At 45.5% G+C, this 18,526-nt stretch overlaps 1 long non-coding RNA gene across 1 annotated transcript in view; it reads right to left on the reverse strand.

The window, feature by feature from the left end:
• Positions 1 to 4,626: 4,626 nt before the first annotated feature.
• Positions 4,627 to 18,526, reverse strand: part of LOC141097224 (uncharacterized) — a 115,272-nt gene continuing 101,372 nt past the window's right edge. Inside the window, exon 2 of the long non-coding RNA XR_012233884.1 lies at positions 4,627 to 5,310. This is a non-coding gene — a long non-coding RNA (uncharacterized lncRNA). The remainder of the gene's footprint in view (positions 5,311 to 18,526) is intronic.

Below are 18,526 nucleotides of genomic sequence, written 5' to 3' on the forward strand. Positions count from 1 at the left end.
ACGATCCGAAGCAGTCCACGAGTGTGTCCCACGACGATCTTGGGTAGAGAACTGCAGCATCAGCTGTTGCTGCCGTTCTCTACTGGCTGCAGGAATCCAATGACGGAAGGTAGGTATCCTTCCGCACTGTATTCCTCCGCCACTTAAAAAAAAAAAAGTCCCTAGTCTCACTTTATGCCATTGCTGTGTGGGAAATTCCCACGCAGCAATGGCATAAAGTGAGACTAGGGACTTTTTTTTTTTTAAGTGGCGGAGGAATACAGTGCGGAAGGATACCTACCTTCCGTCATTGGATTCCTGCAGCCCGTAGAGAACGGCAGCATCATCTGATGCTGCAGTTCTCTACCCAAGATCGTCGTGGGACACACTCGTGGACTGCTTCGGATCGTGGGTGAGTATTTTTGTGGTTTGTTATGTTAATATTTATTCCGGAAAGACAATGGCTTCGGGGAACAATGTGACAAGTATTGGTAAGTATGTTACTCTATGTTATATGTACTGTATGTCTATGTATGTATTGTATGTATGTAGTATGTATGTAGTATGTATGTAGCATGCATGTAGTATATATGTAGTATGTATGTAGCATGCATGTAGTATATATGTAGTATGTATGTAGCATGTATGTAGTATGTATGTGGTATGTATGTAGCATGTAGTATGTATGTAGCATGCATGTAGCATGCATGTAGTATGTATGTGGTATGTATGTAGTATGTATGTAGCATGTAGTATGTATGTAGCATGCATGTAGCATGCATGTAGTATGTATGTAGTATGTATGTAGCATGCATGTAGTATGTATGTAGTATGTATGTAGTATGTATGTAGCATGCAGTATGTATGTAGCATGTATGTAGTATGTATGTAGTATATATGTAGTATGTATGTAGCATGCATGTAGTATGTATGTAGCATGTAGTATGTATGTAGCATGCATGTAGTATGTATGTAGCATGTATGTAGTATGTATGTAGTATATATGTAGTATGTATGTAGCATGTAGTATGTATGTAGCATGCATGTAGTATATATGTAGTATGTATGTAGCATGTAGTATGTATGTAGCATGCATGTAGTATGTATGTAGTATTTTTTTTTTTTTTTTTTTAACATTTAACACATTAGCCGGATGATGGGACTACTACTGTCCCATCATTGGCTAATGTGTCAATCACTGTCATGGTAGCAGGCATCGCCCGATGGGACTTGTAGTCCCATCGGACGATGCTTGCACAGACCCCCGGACATCAGCACAGCCCCCCGGCAGGCCGGCACAGCCCCCCGGCAGGCCGGTACAGACCCCCACAGGGTGCACAGACCACCGGCAGGCCGGCACAGCCCCCCGGCAGGCCGGCAGAGACCCCGGGCAGTCCACACAGCCCCCCGGCAGGCCGGCACAGCCCCCCGGCAGGCCGGCAGAGACCCCCGGAAGGCCCGAAATGACGGCGCATCATGATGCGCACACACCGCGCATCATGATGACGTCAGGCCGTCAATCAACTGAACTTCCGATTCCGATGCCGAATTCCGATATTGAAAAAATATCGGAAGTCGGTATCGGAATTCCGATACAGCAAGTATCGGCCGATACCCGATACTTGCGGTATCGGAATGCTCAACACTAGTGCTGATGTGTTGAATTGGTCTCCGGAGGCTGTTGCTTCCTTTCAGGAGCTGAAGCAAAGATTTACCTCCGCCCCGGTTTTGCGGCAACCTGATGTCTCACTCCCGTTCCAGGTAGAGGTGGATGCTTCTGAGATTGGTGCAGGAGCTGTTTTGTCCCAAAAGGATCCTGTAACATCTAAAATGAATCCCTGTGCTTTCTTTTCCCGAAAGTTCTCTCCATCTGAACGTAACTATGATGTGGGGAATCGGGAACTGTTGGCCATGAAATGGGCATTTGAGGAGTGGAGACATTGGGTGGAGGGAGCTAAACATCAAGTTGTGGTCCTCACTGACCACAAGAATTTGATTTACCTAGAGTCGGCTAAACGCTTGAACCCTAGACAGGCTAGGTGGGACTTGTTTTTTACACGTTTTGATTTTGTGGTCTCTTTTCTTCCTGGAACTAAGAATGTCAAGGCAGACGCCCTCTCTAGGAGTTTCTTTGCTGATTCTCCTGTGGTGACCAAGCCTGCTACCATCTTAAGCGAAGGGGTAGTTCTTTCTGCCATCTCGCCCGATTTGAGACTTGCTCTGCAAGAGTTCCAGGAGGACAAACCCGAGCGTTGTCCCAGTGGAAAGTTGTATGTTCCTGACCAGTGGAAGAAGAGAGTGATGTCTGAAGTTCATTGCTCTGCATTGGCTAGTCATCCAGGTATTTTTGGTACTAGAGATCTGGTGAGTCGCTCTTTTTGGTGGCCCACCTTGTCTCATGATGTCAGGAATTTTGTGCAGTCCTGTGGGACTTGCTCCCGGTCTAAATCTTGTTCTCGCTCTAGTGGGTTGTTGATGCCTTTGCCGGTCCCCAGGAGGCCATGGACCCATATTTCAATGGATTTCATCTCTGATATGCCGGTCTCTCAAAGAATGACTGTTATTTGGGTGATTTGTGATAGGTTCTCTAAGATGGTTCATCTTGTACCACTCCCTAAGTTGCCATCTTCCTCTGAGTTGGTTCCCCTGTTTTTGCAACAGGTGGTTCGCTTACACAGGATTCCTGAGAACATTGTATCTGACAGAGGAGTTCAGTTTGTGTCTAGATTTTGGAGGACTTTCTGTTCCAAGCTGGGAATTCAGTTGTCCTTCTCCTCTGCTTTTCACCCTCAGACCAATGGGCAGACAGAGAGAACAAACCAGACCTTGGAGTCGTATTTGAGATGTTTTATTTCCGCTGATCAGGATGATTGGGTTTCATTTTTGCCCTTGGCCGAATTTGCTTTAAATAATAGAGCTAGTTCTGCCACTTTGATGTCACCTTTTTTTTGTATCTTTGGGTTTCATCCTCGATTTTCTTCAGGGTAGGTGGAGCCTTCTGCCTGCCCAGGTGTTGACACTGTGGTGGAGAGAATGCACCAGATCTGGGACCAAGTGGTGGATAAGTTATCTCTCTCCCAGGAAAAGGCCCAGCGGTTTTCCAATCGACATAGGACCATTGGTCCCCAGTTTAAGATTGGTGATATGGTGTGGTTATCATCAAAAAATATTGCTATGAAGGTGGCTTCTCCTAAGTTTAAGCCTAGATTTATTGGACCTTACAAGATTTTGAAGATTATTAATCCGGTCTCTTTTCGTTTGGCTTTTCCTGTCACATTTAAAATCCATAATGTGTTCCATAAGTCCTTGTTGAAGAGGTTTGTTGAACCAGTTGTTCCTGGGGTAGCACCTCCAGACCCTGTATTGGTTGAAGGTAACATGGAATATGAGGTAGAGAAAATACTGGATTCCCATCTGGCTAGATGGAGACTCCAGTATTTGGTTAAGTGGAAGGGTTATGGTCAGGGGGATAATTCCTGGGTCTCTGTCTCTGATATTCATGCCAAAAGATTGGTGCGTGCCTTTCATCGGGCTCACCCTGATCGCCCTGGTGGCGTGGTTGAGGGTTCGGTGACCCCTCCTCAAGGGGGAGGTACTGTTGTGAGTTCATTTTCCCCTTCGTCACTGAGGTCTGGTGAACTCCCTATTCTGGTAAAGGAAGGTAATCAGCCTGATTATCAGGCACCTGAGCCTAATGAGGATGGCTGGCTGAGTGGAGTCACGGACTGGATATAAGGCTGCCGACGCCCTTCTGCCCTGCGGGTGATTTCTCTGTGGACTTCTAGGACACCAGTCTGATTCCTGCTCCTCTAAAGCTTTCTGCTTTGCCTGTTTGCTTTTGTGTTTTGTTTTTGTTTTCCTTGCTTTTCTGGATTCTGCCATTCCCTGCTGGGGTGAGCTGAATCTCCTTTTGCCTGTAGCTCTGTCTTCAGAATATTCCTGAGTACTGACATAGCTTTTTTGTAGCCTAGCGTCTTCAGGGCCTTTTTCACTGTCAGTCTGTTGGCTCTTATTTTCATTGGGTTTTTTACTGGTTGCAGACAGCAGCCTTTCTGTCCTTTTATATCTAGTTAGCTTGGACCCCGTCTTTGCTCAGTCTATCTTTCTGCCTGTGTTAGTGTTTTCCTCTTGCTTCACCGTCATTATATGTTGGGGGCTGCCTATTGCTTTGGGGTCTGCTCTGGGGCAGTTTAGATTTCCCCTTTCTTTCATTAGGCCTATTTAATTCTCCGGCTGTGATCGAGGGGTCTAGGGCATCGTAGGAACCCCCCACGGCTACTGCTAGTTGTGTTGATAGGTTCAGGGGTCTGCAATCCGATAGCTGCCAACTTCTCTGGTTTTCTGGACTTAGCTAGCATTTCTGTTTTTGCCTCCTACGGTGACACAATCATAACACCCAACCCTAACCCTAATCCCTACCCTAACCCTAATCCCTAACCCTAATCCTAATCCCAACCCTAACCTTTTTTTTTCCTTTAGCTGTGTGGTTTCAGTTCTAGTTTCCCTATGGTGGCCATTAGGGTCATTGAACTTGTCGAGGTAGCTATTTTGGGAGGGCTAAATTAACCCTTCATGGTTGATCCAGTGATTTCCAAATTATTCCACAGTGTTGCTAGCAACTCAAATGACCAAACGGAGACTGGGGTTTCTGTATGGGAGGATCGAGGTAGATCACTAAGCCCCTTTATTTTAGTCACATCTTTTATAATCTTTTGCTTAATTATGCAAGGTTCTCAAGTACTAATAGCATCATTTCACTTTGTAAGCCAATAATATTGCAAGAAAACCGGAAACTACATATATGTCCGTATCCAAATAGAAAGTAGTATAATGACATATTCTTCAGAGTTTTACACTCCCGCCTCCCTTATCTTTGTACCTGATGAGAACAGTCTGGTTTCATGACAGCCCATGCCAATTATAAAAATTTATCTTACAGCAACAAAAACGGAGAAATGAAACCTTCAGAGAATGGATAAAACGAAACTTCAACTCTGATTTTAGTATTAACCCTTCACATTCCCCCCTAGAGAAATTTTATTAACACATATGCCGCATCAGTGGTGCTATCCCAAGCTAACAGCTTGAGGGTTACTGGTCTTCACATGACTGATGCCGTGTTATCAGTCATGGCTGTCGCGGCGCACCCTCCCCCCTGTATACTGCAGTTCACGAATAACAATTTTTGATGACAGTGGTGGGGATCTTTTGTAGGTAGGCATGTGCTTGGCTTCAACATCTTCATCAAGTAGCCTTTTGAGATCGGTGCAGAGAAGAGCAGGGGCAACAACACCTTTGGTATCATCATTAGCTGTCTTAGTGCAGAATTTCCTAATACATACAGAAATACACCAAAGAACAAGTTTTAGTATCACATATACAACAAGGATACAGGTAGCAATGTGTAACAAGCTTTGTAAGATCCCAGCTACCCAGCCCCCAAATCCCTTAAACCAATTGGCTGGATTGAGAAAGGAAAAGGTGTCTGACCACCAACTGTCCTTAGCACGATCATTATCTTTATCGTATTGATCTCTGAGTCATTGAATATCTTCTAACTTTAACTTCTAGCTTCTACCAATAATAATATGGAAAATGCGAAAAACCAAAACATTATGCCCCCTTCATTTGCTATTGACTAGTTGGGTGGTGAGGAGAACTTCATAGGGACCGTCATACAAGGGTTCTAGTCCGTGCTTCCTGACATGCCTCTTCACGACTACCAAATCAACAGGCTTCAGGTTATGACAGGTGTTGGTTTCTGCTGAATCTGGAAAAGAAAAGAAAACTAGAACATAGGTGTTAGCAAGATTTTTACTAAGCAGAATAACATATTGAACAGCACGGTCAGTTTCTTCTGATAACTGCTGGGGCTGGAAATTTGCAACTGGGGGCCTAGTACCAAACAATATCTCATATGGGGACAGGCCATATTTTGCAATAGGGGTAGTACGAATGTGGTATAGTACAATGGGTAGGAGCTCTGGCCATGGAGCCGTAGTCTCCTGCATCATTTTGGTCAATTGTCCCTTCAGTGTGCCATTCAGCCTCCCAACTTTCCCACTGGATTGTGGGTGGTACGGAGTATGGAGTGCTACAGTGGATCCAAGCATTGTGAGAACTTCTTAGTACACATGAGAAGAAAAGGCCGGGCATTGATCACTTTCAACAACTTCTGGAACCCCATATCTGCATATAACTTCCATCACCAGTTTCTTCGCTGTGGTCTTTGCAGTCATGTTGGTAACAGGGAATGCTTCCGGCCAACTGGAGAACCGGGGCCCAGTAGAATTTTTGCACCAGTGCGAGGGCCTGATTCTTTCCTCGATGTGTAGGTCCATGTGCCCATGTGGCAATAGCAGGGTACATCCGCTTAGGGAGACACACAAGTCGGTCCTTTTCCCAGAGACCATTATCCATTCGTGCCCCATCAGTCTTCCATTGCTTCACCTCTTCCTTTGGAGACATTCTCTGCATCATCATTAAGCAGTCTCACGGGGTCCGACAGAAAACTTCAGTCTGTTGTAGATCATCAGGTTCTTGTAGGGTCAGTGCTTCTTGTAACTGTTTACGCTGAGAGCGTGTGGTCACCATAGTTGGTATGGTTGGTTCAACGGGTAAGAGAGCGGCGGCTTTGGCTTGCATATCCACAAATATGTTGCCAACAGTCTGTGGGCTGTTCCTAGGACCGTGCGCCTTAACTTTGATAATAGCTACCTGAGTAGGTAATTTGATCAAGTAGATCATCAGGTTCTTGTAGGGTCAGTGCTTCTTGTAACTGTTTACGCTGAGAGCGTGTGGTCACCATAGTTGGTATGGTTGGTTCAACGGGTAAGAGAGCGGCGGCTTTGGCTTGCATATCCACAAATATGTTGCCAACAGTCTGTGGGCTGTTCCTAGGACCGTGCGCCTTAACTTTGATAATAGCTACCTGAGTAGGTAATTTGATCAAGTCCATGAGGGTTTTAACAGCTTCAGCATTTTTCACTGAGGTTCCGGCAGTAGTAATAAACGCTCGATTGGCCCATAGAGCCCCAAAATCGTGAGCAATACCAAATGCATACCGTGAGTCCGTGTATATATTAGCTCGTCTGTTCTTGGCCAAAGTACATGCAGTAGACAGAGCCTGGAGTTCTGCTTCTTTTGCTGACTGTGAGGGCGGGAGCGCAGCTGCATATACTACAGTGTCCTCTGTGGTAACAGCATATCCCGTGTGGAATCTACCAACTCGTCAGCATATCTTGAACCATCTGTGTATAACACCAGATCAGGATTTGGGAGTGGATTCTCACTGACATTTGGTGGAGTAGCTGTTTCTTCTATCAGAAGTTGGGAACAATCATGTTGGAGGTAATCCTCATCACTGCCATCTTTCCTTATAGTTCATTATACCGTCTTTCAAGGCATTGTAAAAGGGTTGCATTATGCGGGATGCATCCGGTATCCACTGACAAAAATAAGTGCATAAGAAAACGCTGGAGTTCAGTTTCATCTTTTGGAAAAGGAACGGAGCTGGCAGCTATTTTTCTTTCTTCTGCGAGGTGTCTGGCACCCTGAAGGAGACAGTGACCCAAGAACATCACTTGACCAAGGCAGAACTGAAGTCTCGAGGCCGAAACCCGACAATTCAGTGCTGCCAGATACTTAAGGAGGCTAACAGTGGCAGAAATGGCAAAAGACACCTGCTCATATTTTTTTCAAACTGGTTGGGACTGTTTTGGGCCCCTTGTGGCATAACTGTCCATATTAACTGTCATTCCTGCTAAGTGATTGCAAATAGAAACTAACAGTCTGGGTGTAACGGAATGCTAAAGAAGGCATTGGTAAGATCAATAACTGTAAACCAAGCTGCATCCTGGGGTATTTGGGACAAAAGAGTATGTGGATTAGGCACCAGGTTTGAGAAACACTTTTACTGGTTCTACAGGCATTTTCCCTATATCATTTGGCCCTTTTGACCAGAGTTTAGATGGTATCTCTGAGAGGTATGGGGTGAGTCATTGATCCTCAGGCAATATTGGGGGTGGATCTGAGCCTATCAGGGCCATCATAACCGTAAGAAGGGCATGCAAAATACAAATTTCCTCACTGTCTTCATCTACATAGGGATTATATAACAAAAAAAACATCTGACCATCATATTGGAATTGTATTCTGGAGTGGAACTGTGATAATAAATCTGCCCCTAGTAAATTTAATGGACATGTGAGAGAGATCACGAACTGAGCAGTAACGAGAATTAGCAGGGAGGGGCTGAGGAGCAGGGTTCCCACTAGCTGAAGTCTGAGGGGGGGCGAGAGTTTGCTGTGTGGGCTGAAGGGCACACTGTGTGCTCGCAGCTGCGGTGGGGGCTAGAGGCTGCTGTTTGCTCTTTTTTCTCTCTCTCTTCTGAACAGAGCAGGTTAAAGTCTTCTGAAAACTTTTTTTTTTCCTCTGGATCGGGTGAACGGGGATTGAGGCTGGCTGCGGATGATAATAGGTGCCGTCAGCAAAGGTGGGGGCTGCGACTCTCGGTCTCCTTGTACAATTGTCATCTAGCAGGGAGACCTCTTGTTTCAAATCATCACTTTTAACTATTTCCCTGACACATTAATATCAATCTTAGTTCCTTCGTAACCAATCACATTCTCAATTCTTTCCTGTACCACAACACTTTCAGTCTTTTTCACAGTGTTAGACAATTTTCCTTTTTCCACATAGCAATAAAAACAATCAGAATTCACTTGCTGTTCAATGTCCACATAACCTTCATTATACAAATCATGTGCCAAGCCACGGAATTCCTCAGCGCCTTCAAGTAATCCATCATCAGTCAATCTCCCTTTATTTTTTTAACTCCTTCATCCCATAGCGTAGGCTGTAGCCTCCCGCCCTTAGGAAATCCCAGAATCGAAAATATTTTTCCTGCATTCCTGACAAATTTCTTTCCTCGTCTTTGAATCATAAGACTAACAGTATCTGATCCTTCACACAATTCCAAAATTTTCTTTTTCTTCCACAGAAACATAATTCTCTCCTTTAGAGCTAAATACCCTGACTTAAATTGTGCACAGAACTGGCGGCCGTTTCAGTCTCTGTTCCACCGGGTCAATAATCCCCCTTTTGGGATTGCCCAAAATTCGCGGTACTCAGTGAAAGGAGGAGGGCGTCTCAGACTATCCCTCCGGACACCTCTGGTTAAATATATCTTTCTATATATACCTGAGTTACGTATCCTACCCAGTCTTCGATCACTCATCACGCCCAATACTAATAATGATCGGGAATTTCAGGATATTTTGACTATAAAGAGAGTCACAATCACTGGTCAATCCGGGGTGTCCGTCCCTTATGAGGTACGGTTCGAGCACTGGGCCCCCAACGGGACTACACCTCTACATGATTCCACCCATGAATCACCCCACCAGGGGACAAACCTCAGATCCTCTTTGCAGCAACAAGCACAGGAAAACCACATGAACGGTCAGTCTGAACAGTATAACTGCCAACTTACCGTGGTTGTGGGGGATGATCAGTCCCAATTTTCCAGCACCTGTGTCCGCTCCAAGGGTCCTTTGTCTTATTGTCCTCCGGGGGGCAGAGGCGTCCCTGTTCGGGTTCCCCACGTTGCGCGCCACTGTCGAGGTAGCTATTTTGGGAGGGCTAAATTAACCCTTCACGGTTGATCCAGTGATTTCCAAATTATTCCACAGTGTTGCTAGCAACTCAAATGACCACACGGAGACTCGGGTCTCTGTACGGGAGGATCGAGGCAGATCACTAAGCCCCTTTATTTTAGTCACATCTTTTATAATCTTTTGCTTAATTATGCAAGGTTCTCAAGTACCAATAGCATCATTTCACTTTGTAAGCCAATAATATTGCAAGAAAACGGAAACTACATATATGTCCGTATCCAAATAGAAAGTAGTATAATGACATATTCTTCAAAGTTTTACACTCCCGCCTCTGTTATCTTTGTACCTGATGAGAACAGTCTGGTTTCATGACAGCCCATGCCAATTATAAAAATTTATCTTACAGCAACAAAAACGGAGAAATGAAACCTTCAGAGAATGGATAAAACGAAACTTCAACTCTGATTTTAGTATTAACCCTTCACACACTGTGGTGGTTTCAGTTCTACTTTCCCCCCGGTGGCCATTAGGGTAATTGCACTTTGGTTACTTTAGTTTTGTGCACGTAATTATAACACAGGTGTGATTGCTCTATAAGAGTGTCAGGTGTGGTAATCACTGTTGGTGATAGTCCTCTGTTATGAATGGGTCACCGAGGAGAAAAAAAGCAACACACGCTAAGCCTCAGAAAACCAGAGAGGTTGGTAACTATGCAGATTGCAGATCCCTGATCTTAACACACAACTAGCAGCAGTCGTGGAGCATGCCTACGATGGTCCTGGATGCCTCGTCACAACCAGAGAGCTAAATAAGCCTCAAGTAAGAAAAGAGGAAAACTAACTCCCCCAGAGCAGACCCCAAAGGAAAGACAGCCCCCCACATGTATTGATGGTGAAGCAAGATGAAAACACAAACAAAGGCAGAAAAATAGGCTGAGCAAACGATGGGGCCAAACTAACTTGAAAGGACAGGAAAGGAAAGATACTGTCTGCAATCTGCCAAAAAACCTACCCAAAATAATGTCCAACACTTCTGATAACAAAATTAACCCTGAAGTCACTAGACTTCTCCCACTATATCAGCACTCTGAAACATTCTGAGACAGAGCAAAAAAGAGGTCAATCCAATAAAGGACAAAAAGGCAAATTGGCAAATACAGATAAATAAGAGTGGAAATTCAGCACAGCCCAGCCGGGCTGGCTGACCACACAAAAACTGAGTTGACCAACAAGAGTAAGTGTGAACATTAGCAAAAACAAACTTAACTTGAGAAGACTGGAGCAGAGCAGAAGTCCAAGACCTGAGAAGCAGACTAAATCACCAGCACCAGGATAGGGCGTTGGCTGTCTTATATCCAGTCTGATACTCCAGAGATCCAATCATTATCCTCCTCGTCAGGTGGCAGACCATTACCAATTAAACCAACCTCACTACCTCCTGTCACCACCAGAGGGAGAATGGAAGGAGAACTCCCAGCTGGTGGGGCAGAAAATGAGCTCATAACAGTCCTCGTTTACAAGCAAGCCTGGGTGAAGGATGGAGCTGAAGGAGAGTCCCGGGCAGCTCAGTGAGAGTCCTGGAGTGGCAGCTATGGTGTCTGCAAGGAGGGCTGGCATGGCTTGGTGGAGTTGCAGCTGTGGTGTCAGCAAGGAGTTCTTGCATGGCTTGGTGGAGTGGCAGCTATGGTGTAGAGCTGCACTCATGATGCTGGACTCGGTTGCTGGAAAGCTGGTCTTAAGATGCTGGACTCTTTTGCTGGAAAGCTGGGCTCATATGCTGGACTCTGTTTCTGGAGAGCTGCACACAGGTGGTGGACTCTGTTTGCTCCAAGGCTGCACTATGGTGTTGGATCCGGTCGGAGGAAAAGATGCACACAGGTGGTGGGCTCTGTTGCTGGGAGCGTAAACAACAGAGCAAAGCTAAGTGGTGTTTCCCTGTTTTGTCTCTTTTCCCTATGTGTGTTTTAGTGCAGTGGTGGGATTAGTTTCCGCGCCGTCCACTTCACTAGTGAGGGCTTAAGTGCAGGGCGAGTCAGGGTTCTTAGGTTCCTGATCGTCGCCCGGTGCGGAACCGGCCTAAGGAATGTTAGGAGTGTAGAGACACTGACTCAGGGGAGTGCAGGAGGTCTCCACTTCCCCGTTCCCCATTGCAGGGCCACCATTGTTATTGTTACCCAGGTTTTCCCTTTTATTGTTTAAATTCGCCTTACCGGAGGTGGGGTTTCCAGACATACGTGTATTTCCGAAATTCGCCTGTTGGAGGTGGCGTATCCAGCTGCATGTTTTATTATTTAAATTCGCCCAACTGGAGGCAGTGTGTCCAGGGTCATGTGTGTCATCTAAATCCGCCCTGCTGGAGACGCTGTGTCCAGCCACACGTGACCATGACACCCTAATTCCAACCCTAACCCTAATTCCAACTCTAACCCTAATTCTAGCCCTAACTTGCTGTCATCTAGTGCAACATTTCCTTTAATGGTACAATCTCTGCTACTGCTACAATCCCTGCTTGCTGTCACTTAGTGCAACATTTCCTTTAATGGTATGTAACATTGCCTACTGAATGTTTGCTAATTTCATTTGTTGCATTAAACTCAATACTTACTGCTGTATATCCATGTTGGGGCCAGTAGAGAGAGATGTTATCAGGTGCAAGGTGTTACTAGCATATGGATGTAGCCAGGCCCTGTGCCTTTGATTGTGTAACCTCCCCTGGTATGCTAGGCAATTGGTAATTTATCCCAAATCAGTTCCCACAACCCCTCTCACCTGATCCTCTACTCAGTCCTATATATTTAGATGCCTCCTAAGGCCTGTTTCACACATCAGTTTTTTTCATCAGTTAAGGCCTGTTTCACACTTGCTTTTTTTTGCAGCGCGTTTTTCCCGCAAAAAAACGCATTGAAAAACGCATACAAAAGCATACAACTGCTGCGTTTTTTTCAAGCATTTTTATGAGCATGCATGAAAAAAACGCAGCGTTTTTAAGCGTTTGTATGCATTTTTAGTGCGTTTTTACCGCGTTTGCGTTTTTTTCCAACATTAGGTGGCCACTCACACTAACCCAAACCATGACTTTACTAACCCTAACCCTGACCCTAACCCTGACCCTAACCCTAACCCTTAACCAAACCATACTTAACCCTAACCCTGACCCTAACCCTAACCCTGACCCTAACCCTTAACCAAACCATACTTAACCCTAACCCTGACCCTAACCCTAACCCTGACCCTAACCCTAACCCTGACCCTAACCCTGACCCTAACCCTAACCCTTAACCAAACCATACTTAACCCTGACCCTAACCCTAACCCTAACCCTAACCCTGACCCTAACCCTAACCCTAACCCTTAACCAAACCATACTTAACCCTAACCCTGACCCTAACCCTTAACCAAACCATACTTAACCCTAACCCTGACCCTAACCCTAACCCTGACCCTAACCCTTAACCAAACCATACTTAACCCTAACCCTGACCCTAACCCTAACCCTAACCCTGACCCTAACCCTTAACCAAACCATACTTAACCCTAACCCTAACCCTGACCCTAACCCTAACCCTAAACCCCCTTAACTAACCCTAACTTTACCCAAACCCCTAAATTCCATTGTCTAAACTAATGGTAAAAAAAAAACACATGTGCAAAAAAACGCATACATAAGCATGCCAATGCGCACATATGCTCACCATAGACTTATAATGGGTGTCTTGCTGTAAAAAAACGCATTGCGCGCGCATGCGTTTTTTTGAGGCAAATCGGACGCACAAAAAATGCAACAAGTTGCATTTTGTGCGCCAGAGCGCATACCGCAAAAAAAGCATGCGCGGTAAAACGCGTACAAACGCATGTGTATGCGCACATAAGCGCATCCCATGCAAAGTATAGGGAAAAAAAACGCATGCGCTATTTAGCGCTAAATTACCGCGAAAAAAAACGCAAATGTGAAACCAGCCTAAAATCCGCTAAAATGGTGGACAACGGATCCATTCCTGCACTGACCACAACGTTTAGCACCGGACCATTGATTTAACGGATCCGTCGAAGGAAAAATTTTAAAGGAACCGCTGCCTGGGTTGGGGAGAGAGAGAATGAATTTGTTTTCAGCTGCCAGAACAGGGTTTAGGGTTAAATTTGCGACCGAGGCAAATCCTCCGGGCATGCGCAATGTAAAATGCAGATCCGGCCGCCCGAAAAAACGTTGCATTGTCCGTCCAGACATGTCGGCGGACGCAAAAATTTTGGCGGATCCGCAAAAAAACAGATCCAACAGATGGCCATCCGTCAAGATCCGCCGGTAATGCAACTCAATGGGAAAAAACGGATCCGCCAAGCAAAATGGTGGATCCGTTTTTTTTTGCAAAACAGTGAATTTTGACTGATGGTAAAATACGGATGTGTGAAACAGGCCTAAGGGGGCAAGTATGCGGGGTCAGGCACGTGTCTCCCTGCAGCATAAGTATCGTGAAGATGAAGTTATTACAACGGCAGTTAGTCACGGCAGGAGTCAGGACCCCACACTATACACCTGTCTCTTTTGGGTATGTCTGCTGAGTAAGCACTTATTATTACTTGGATCAAGCTTTTCTATTAACCCTCCAACTCCTTCACCATGTTTACATATGCCCTCACAGTGTTTACTCCATTAATCCTCACTCTCCTTCGCTATCCCCAAACCCCAGCACTAGAGTTGAGCGAAACAGGTCGGTCAGATTAAAAAATCGCTGACTTTCGCCAAAGTCGGGTTTCGCCGATTGAAAACCGACCCTAGTGTGAGGTCGGCCACGAGGTCGCCGATCAGCGCGCCAAAGTCGCGTTTCAAATTATGCTTTCAGCGCCTTTTCTCACCCAATGATGGAGGATGCACACTGTGGGCAACGCGATGACATGCGCAGCGGCCAGCACCATCTTAGAGAAGGGCATTGAAGTGATTGGCTGGCTTTGTGTGGCATCACAGTGGGTATAAAATGCTGTGAACGCCGACCGCCATCTTACTTCTGCCGATCTTACAATAGGGAGAGGTGCTGCTGCTGATTCTGAACAGGGAGAGCGTTAGGCAGGGAAGAAGAAACAGCGCTGGTGGTGATTAGGCTGCCTTTTAAGACTACCTGCTAGCTGCATTGCTGTGGGCACACTGCTGTTCAAACTGCTTTTTTCAAAGCACTCCAAATTTTATTATTTTATCCTGGTGAGTTACTGAGTGCTCATTTTTTCACACACCATCTAGCGGTGAACGCTCCTCACACACTACCGTGTACCGGCTGGTATCACGGGCAAATAGAAGTTATCTGGGTGTGACTCTGGAAGAAAAAGCCGAAGAGTTTGTCCGTTTTTCCAGACCTACACCTTAGAGTTTTGTCCGTTTTTCAAACAGTTTCATATATCTGCTGTTTGATTACAGTCAAAACTAGACAGAGACAGCGTGTTTCAGTCCGTATAAAAATATACGGAGCTTGACAACTTTCCATACAGACACCGTCTAGAGGTGTACGCTCCTCACACATTACTGTGTACCAGCTGGTATCATGGACAAATAGAAGCTATCTGGGTGTGACTCTGGAAGAAAAAGCCGAGGAGTTTTTCCATTTTTCTAGACCTACACCTTAGAGTTGTGTCCGTTTTTCAAACAGTTTCATATATCTGCTGTTTGATTGCAGTCAAAACTAGACAGAGACAGCATGTGTCAGTCCATAAACAAATATACGGAGCTTGACAATTTTCCATACAGACACCGTCTAGCGGTGTACGCTCCTCACACACTACCATGTACTGGCTGGTATCACGGACAAATAGAAGGTATCTGGGTGTGACTCTGGAAGAAAAAGCCGAGGAGTTTGTCCGTTTTCCAGACCTACACCTTAGAGTCATGTCCATTTTTCAAACAGTTTAGTATCTCTGCTGTTTGATAACGGTCCAAACTAGACAGAGACAGCGTGTGTCAGTCCGTATACAAATACACGGAGCTGGACAATTTTGCATACACACACACCGTACAGTGGTGTACGCTCCTCACACACTACCGTGTACCGCCTTCTAGGATGGACAAATAGAAGCTACCTGTGTGTGACTCTGGAAAAAAAAAACGAGTAGTTTTTCCGTTTTTCCAGACCTACACCTTAGAGTCGTGTCCGTTTTTCAAACAGTTTTGTATATCTGCTGTTTGAAAACGGTCAAAACTAGACCGAGACAGTGTGTGTCAGTCCGTATACAAATACACAGAGCTTGACAATTTTACATACACACACCGTACAGCGGTGTACACTACTCACACACTACCGTGTTCCGCCTTCTAGCACGGACAAATGGAAGCTACCTGTGTGTGACTCTGGAAAAAAAAACAAGGAGTTTTTCTGTTTTTCCAGACCTACACCTTAGAGTCGTGTCCGTTTTTCAAACAGTTTTGTATATCTGCTGTTTGAAAACGGTCAAAACTAGACCGAGACAGTGTTTGTCAGTCCATATACAAATACACGGAGCTGGACAATTTTACATACACACACCGTACAGTGGTGTACGCTCCTCACACACTACCGTGTACCGCCTTCTAGGATGGACAAATAGAAGCTACCTGTGTGTGACTCTGGAAAAAAAAAACGAGTAGTTTTTCCGTTTTTCCAGACCTACACCTTAGAGTCGTGTCCGTTTTTCAAACAGTTTTGTATATCTGCTGTTTGAAAACGGTCAAAACTAGACCGAGACAGTGTGTGTCAGTCCGTATACAAATACACAGAGCTTGACAATTTTACATACACACACCGTACAGCGGTGTACACTACTCACACACTACCGTGTTCTGCCTTCTAGCATGGACAAATGGAAGCTACCTGTGTGTGACTCTGGAAAAAAAAAACAAGGAGTTTTTCTGTTTTTCCAGACCTACACCTTAGAGTCGTGTCCGTTTTTCAAACAGTTTAGTATATCTGCTGTTTGATAACGGTTATAACTAGACAGAGACAGCGTGTGTCAGTCCGTATACAAATACACAGAGCTTGACAATTTTCTTTACACACATCGTATAAAGCTGTCCAATTCTCCAAAAGTGTTGTATATCTGCCGTTCGCATTACAGTCACTTTTATACCTAGTCAGCGTGTGTGTGACACTCCGTAAATACATATACGGAGATTGTTAGTTGCACAAAAATCGTATAAAGTTGTACACTTCTGATACAGTTCCGTATATCTGCTTGTTGGATTACGGTCCAATACATACTGTGAGAGCGTCTGTGACTAACATAATATATATGTTGATTTAATTTGGAATACACCTTACACAGCTGGACGCTCCTCATACGGTACCTTGCCTTTGGTACATTTTCCCAAACATGAGGAAGTATGGTGGAAGAGGCCGCGGACATGGGCAGGGGGGCGCAGCTGGTACTGTTGGTGGTGGTGCATCGGCAGGTTCTGGCAAAAGCACAATAGCAGCTAAGGCAGGAGGTGTTGAGCCTGCATCATCCTCTGGCCCAAGAAGGCCTGTAAGGTTGCCTTTTCTTGGAGTAGGAAAACCGCTTTTAAAGCCGGAGCATCAGGAACAGGTTTTGGCATATATTGTCGAAACAGCCACCAGCTCTATTGCCTCCTCTTCTGAAGGTCGAAACCTGCAAGCATGGAGTCGTCAGTGCAGGGTTCTGGTCATAAAAAGCCCCTTTCCTTGTGTCCTTCACCCCCACCAAAAGTTAAGGATGCGGCAGCCCACACTTCAGATTACTCTATGGAGCTCTTTTCACATGCTATGCCTGGGTTATCCAGTTAAATCCTGAATTCCCCAGTCCAGGATGAATCTTATATGGAGTGCACTGATGCACAGCCACTGCTAGATGATTCTGCTGGTACATTGACCCACAGCACTACATTGCCCTCGCAGTCTATTGAGCCAGAATCTGACCCTGATTAAACCCAGGTGCCCCTTCTCGCATACTATACCACCTTACACGGTGACACAGAGGAAGGTAAAGAGGAAGGTGCAGATGAATTTGAAGAGGAGGTGATGGATGACCCAGTTCTGGACCCGGACTGGCACCCATTGGGGGAGGAGGGTGGCGCTGGCAATAGTTCAGATAAGGAGAAAGATCCGCAGCAGGCATTGACATCGCAGCAGTGGTTATCTAGCAGGCCCGTAGCTGTCCTAAAACGTGGAACAAAAACTAAAACAGTTGCAGAACAGCTTGACCAGATGTTCAACTTAGCACAGTGTGCAAGGCCAGAAAATGTTTACCATAGTAGGAAGAGTGCAGAGTGGGACTTCTTTGTCCAAAATCCTACTGATGAGGCAAAGGTTACCTGTAAGAAGTATGGAAGGACCTTTAGCCGAGGTAAACAACTCAGAAATTTGAATACCAGTTGCATGCTTAGACATTTAATCAACATGCACTTGCAAGCGTGGACGGACTACAAAACCTCAGGTAGCACATGTGCACCTTCTCCGACTGAAGGTAGCCAACAATGCTCCATCGCTGCCCCCACTGTAAGACCACCGCCACCAATAAGCACACCACGAGCACTAAATGTGGAGGTGTCATCGCAAGGCAAAAGCACTCAGGGAATCACAATGGTTTTGCAACACAACACTGAATCTAGGCCATCACCAACCCCCTCTCACTCCATCCGGTCCACTGCTACTTCCCCCATAGGCAGCTCTCCAGTCCAGCTCACCATTCCAGACACTCTGAGTAGGACAAGAAAGTACTCATCCTCTCATCCGCGTACATTGTGTTTGAATGCCTACATTGCCAAACTAATCTCATTAGAGATGATGCCCTACCGTTTGGTTGAATGCGAAGCTTTCCGCGACCTCATGGCCTACGCTGTCCCACGCTATGACCTACCCAGTCGGCACTTTTTTTCTTGAAAAGCCATCCCTGCCCTCCAACATCATGTGAAAGACCGCATTGTCCATGCACTAAAACAATCAGTGAGTGGAAAGGTGC

This window comes from Dendrobates tinctorius, unplaced genomic scaffold (genome assembly GCF_039654945.1).
Source record: "Dendrobates tinctorius isolate UK_male_01 unplaced genomic scaffold, ASM3965494v1 ptg000083l, whole genome shotgun sequence".
In the NCBI taxonomy this organism is placed as follows: domain Eukaryota; kingdom Metazoa; phylum Chordata; class Amphibia; order Anura; family Dendrobatidae; genus Dendrobates; species Dendrobates tinctorius.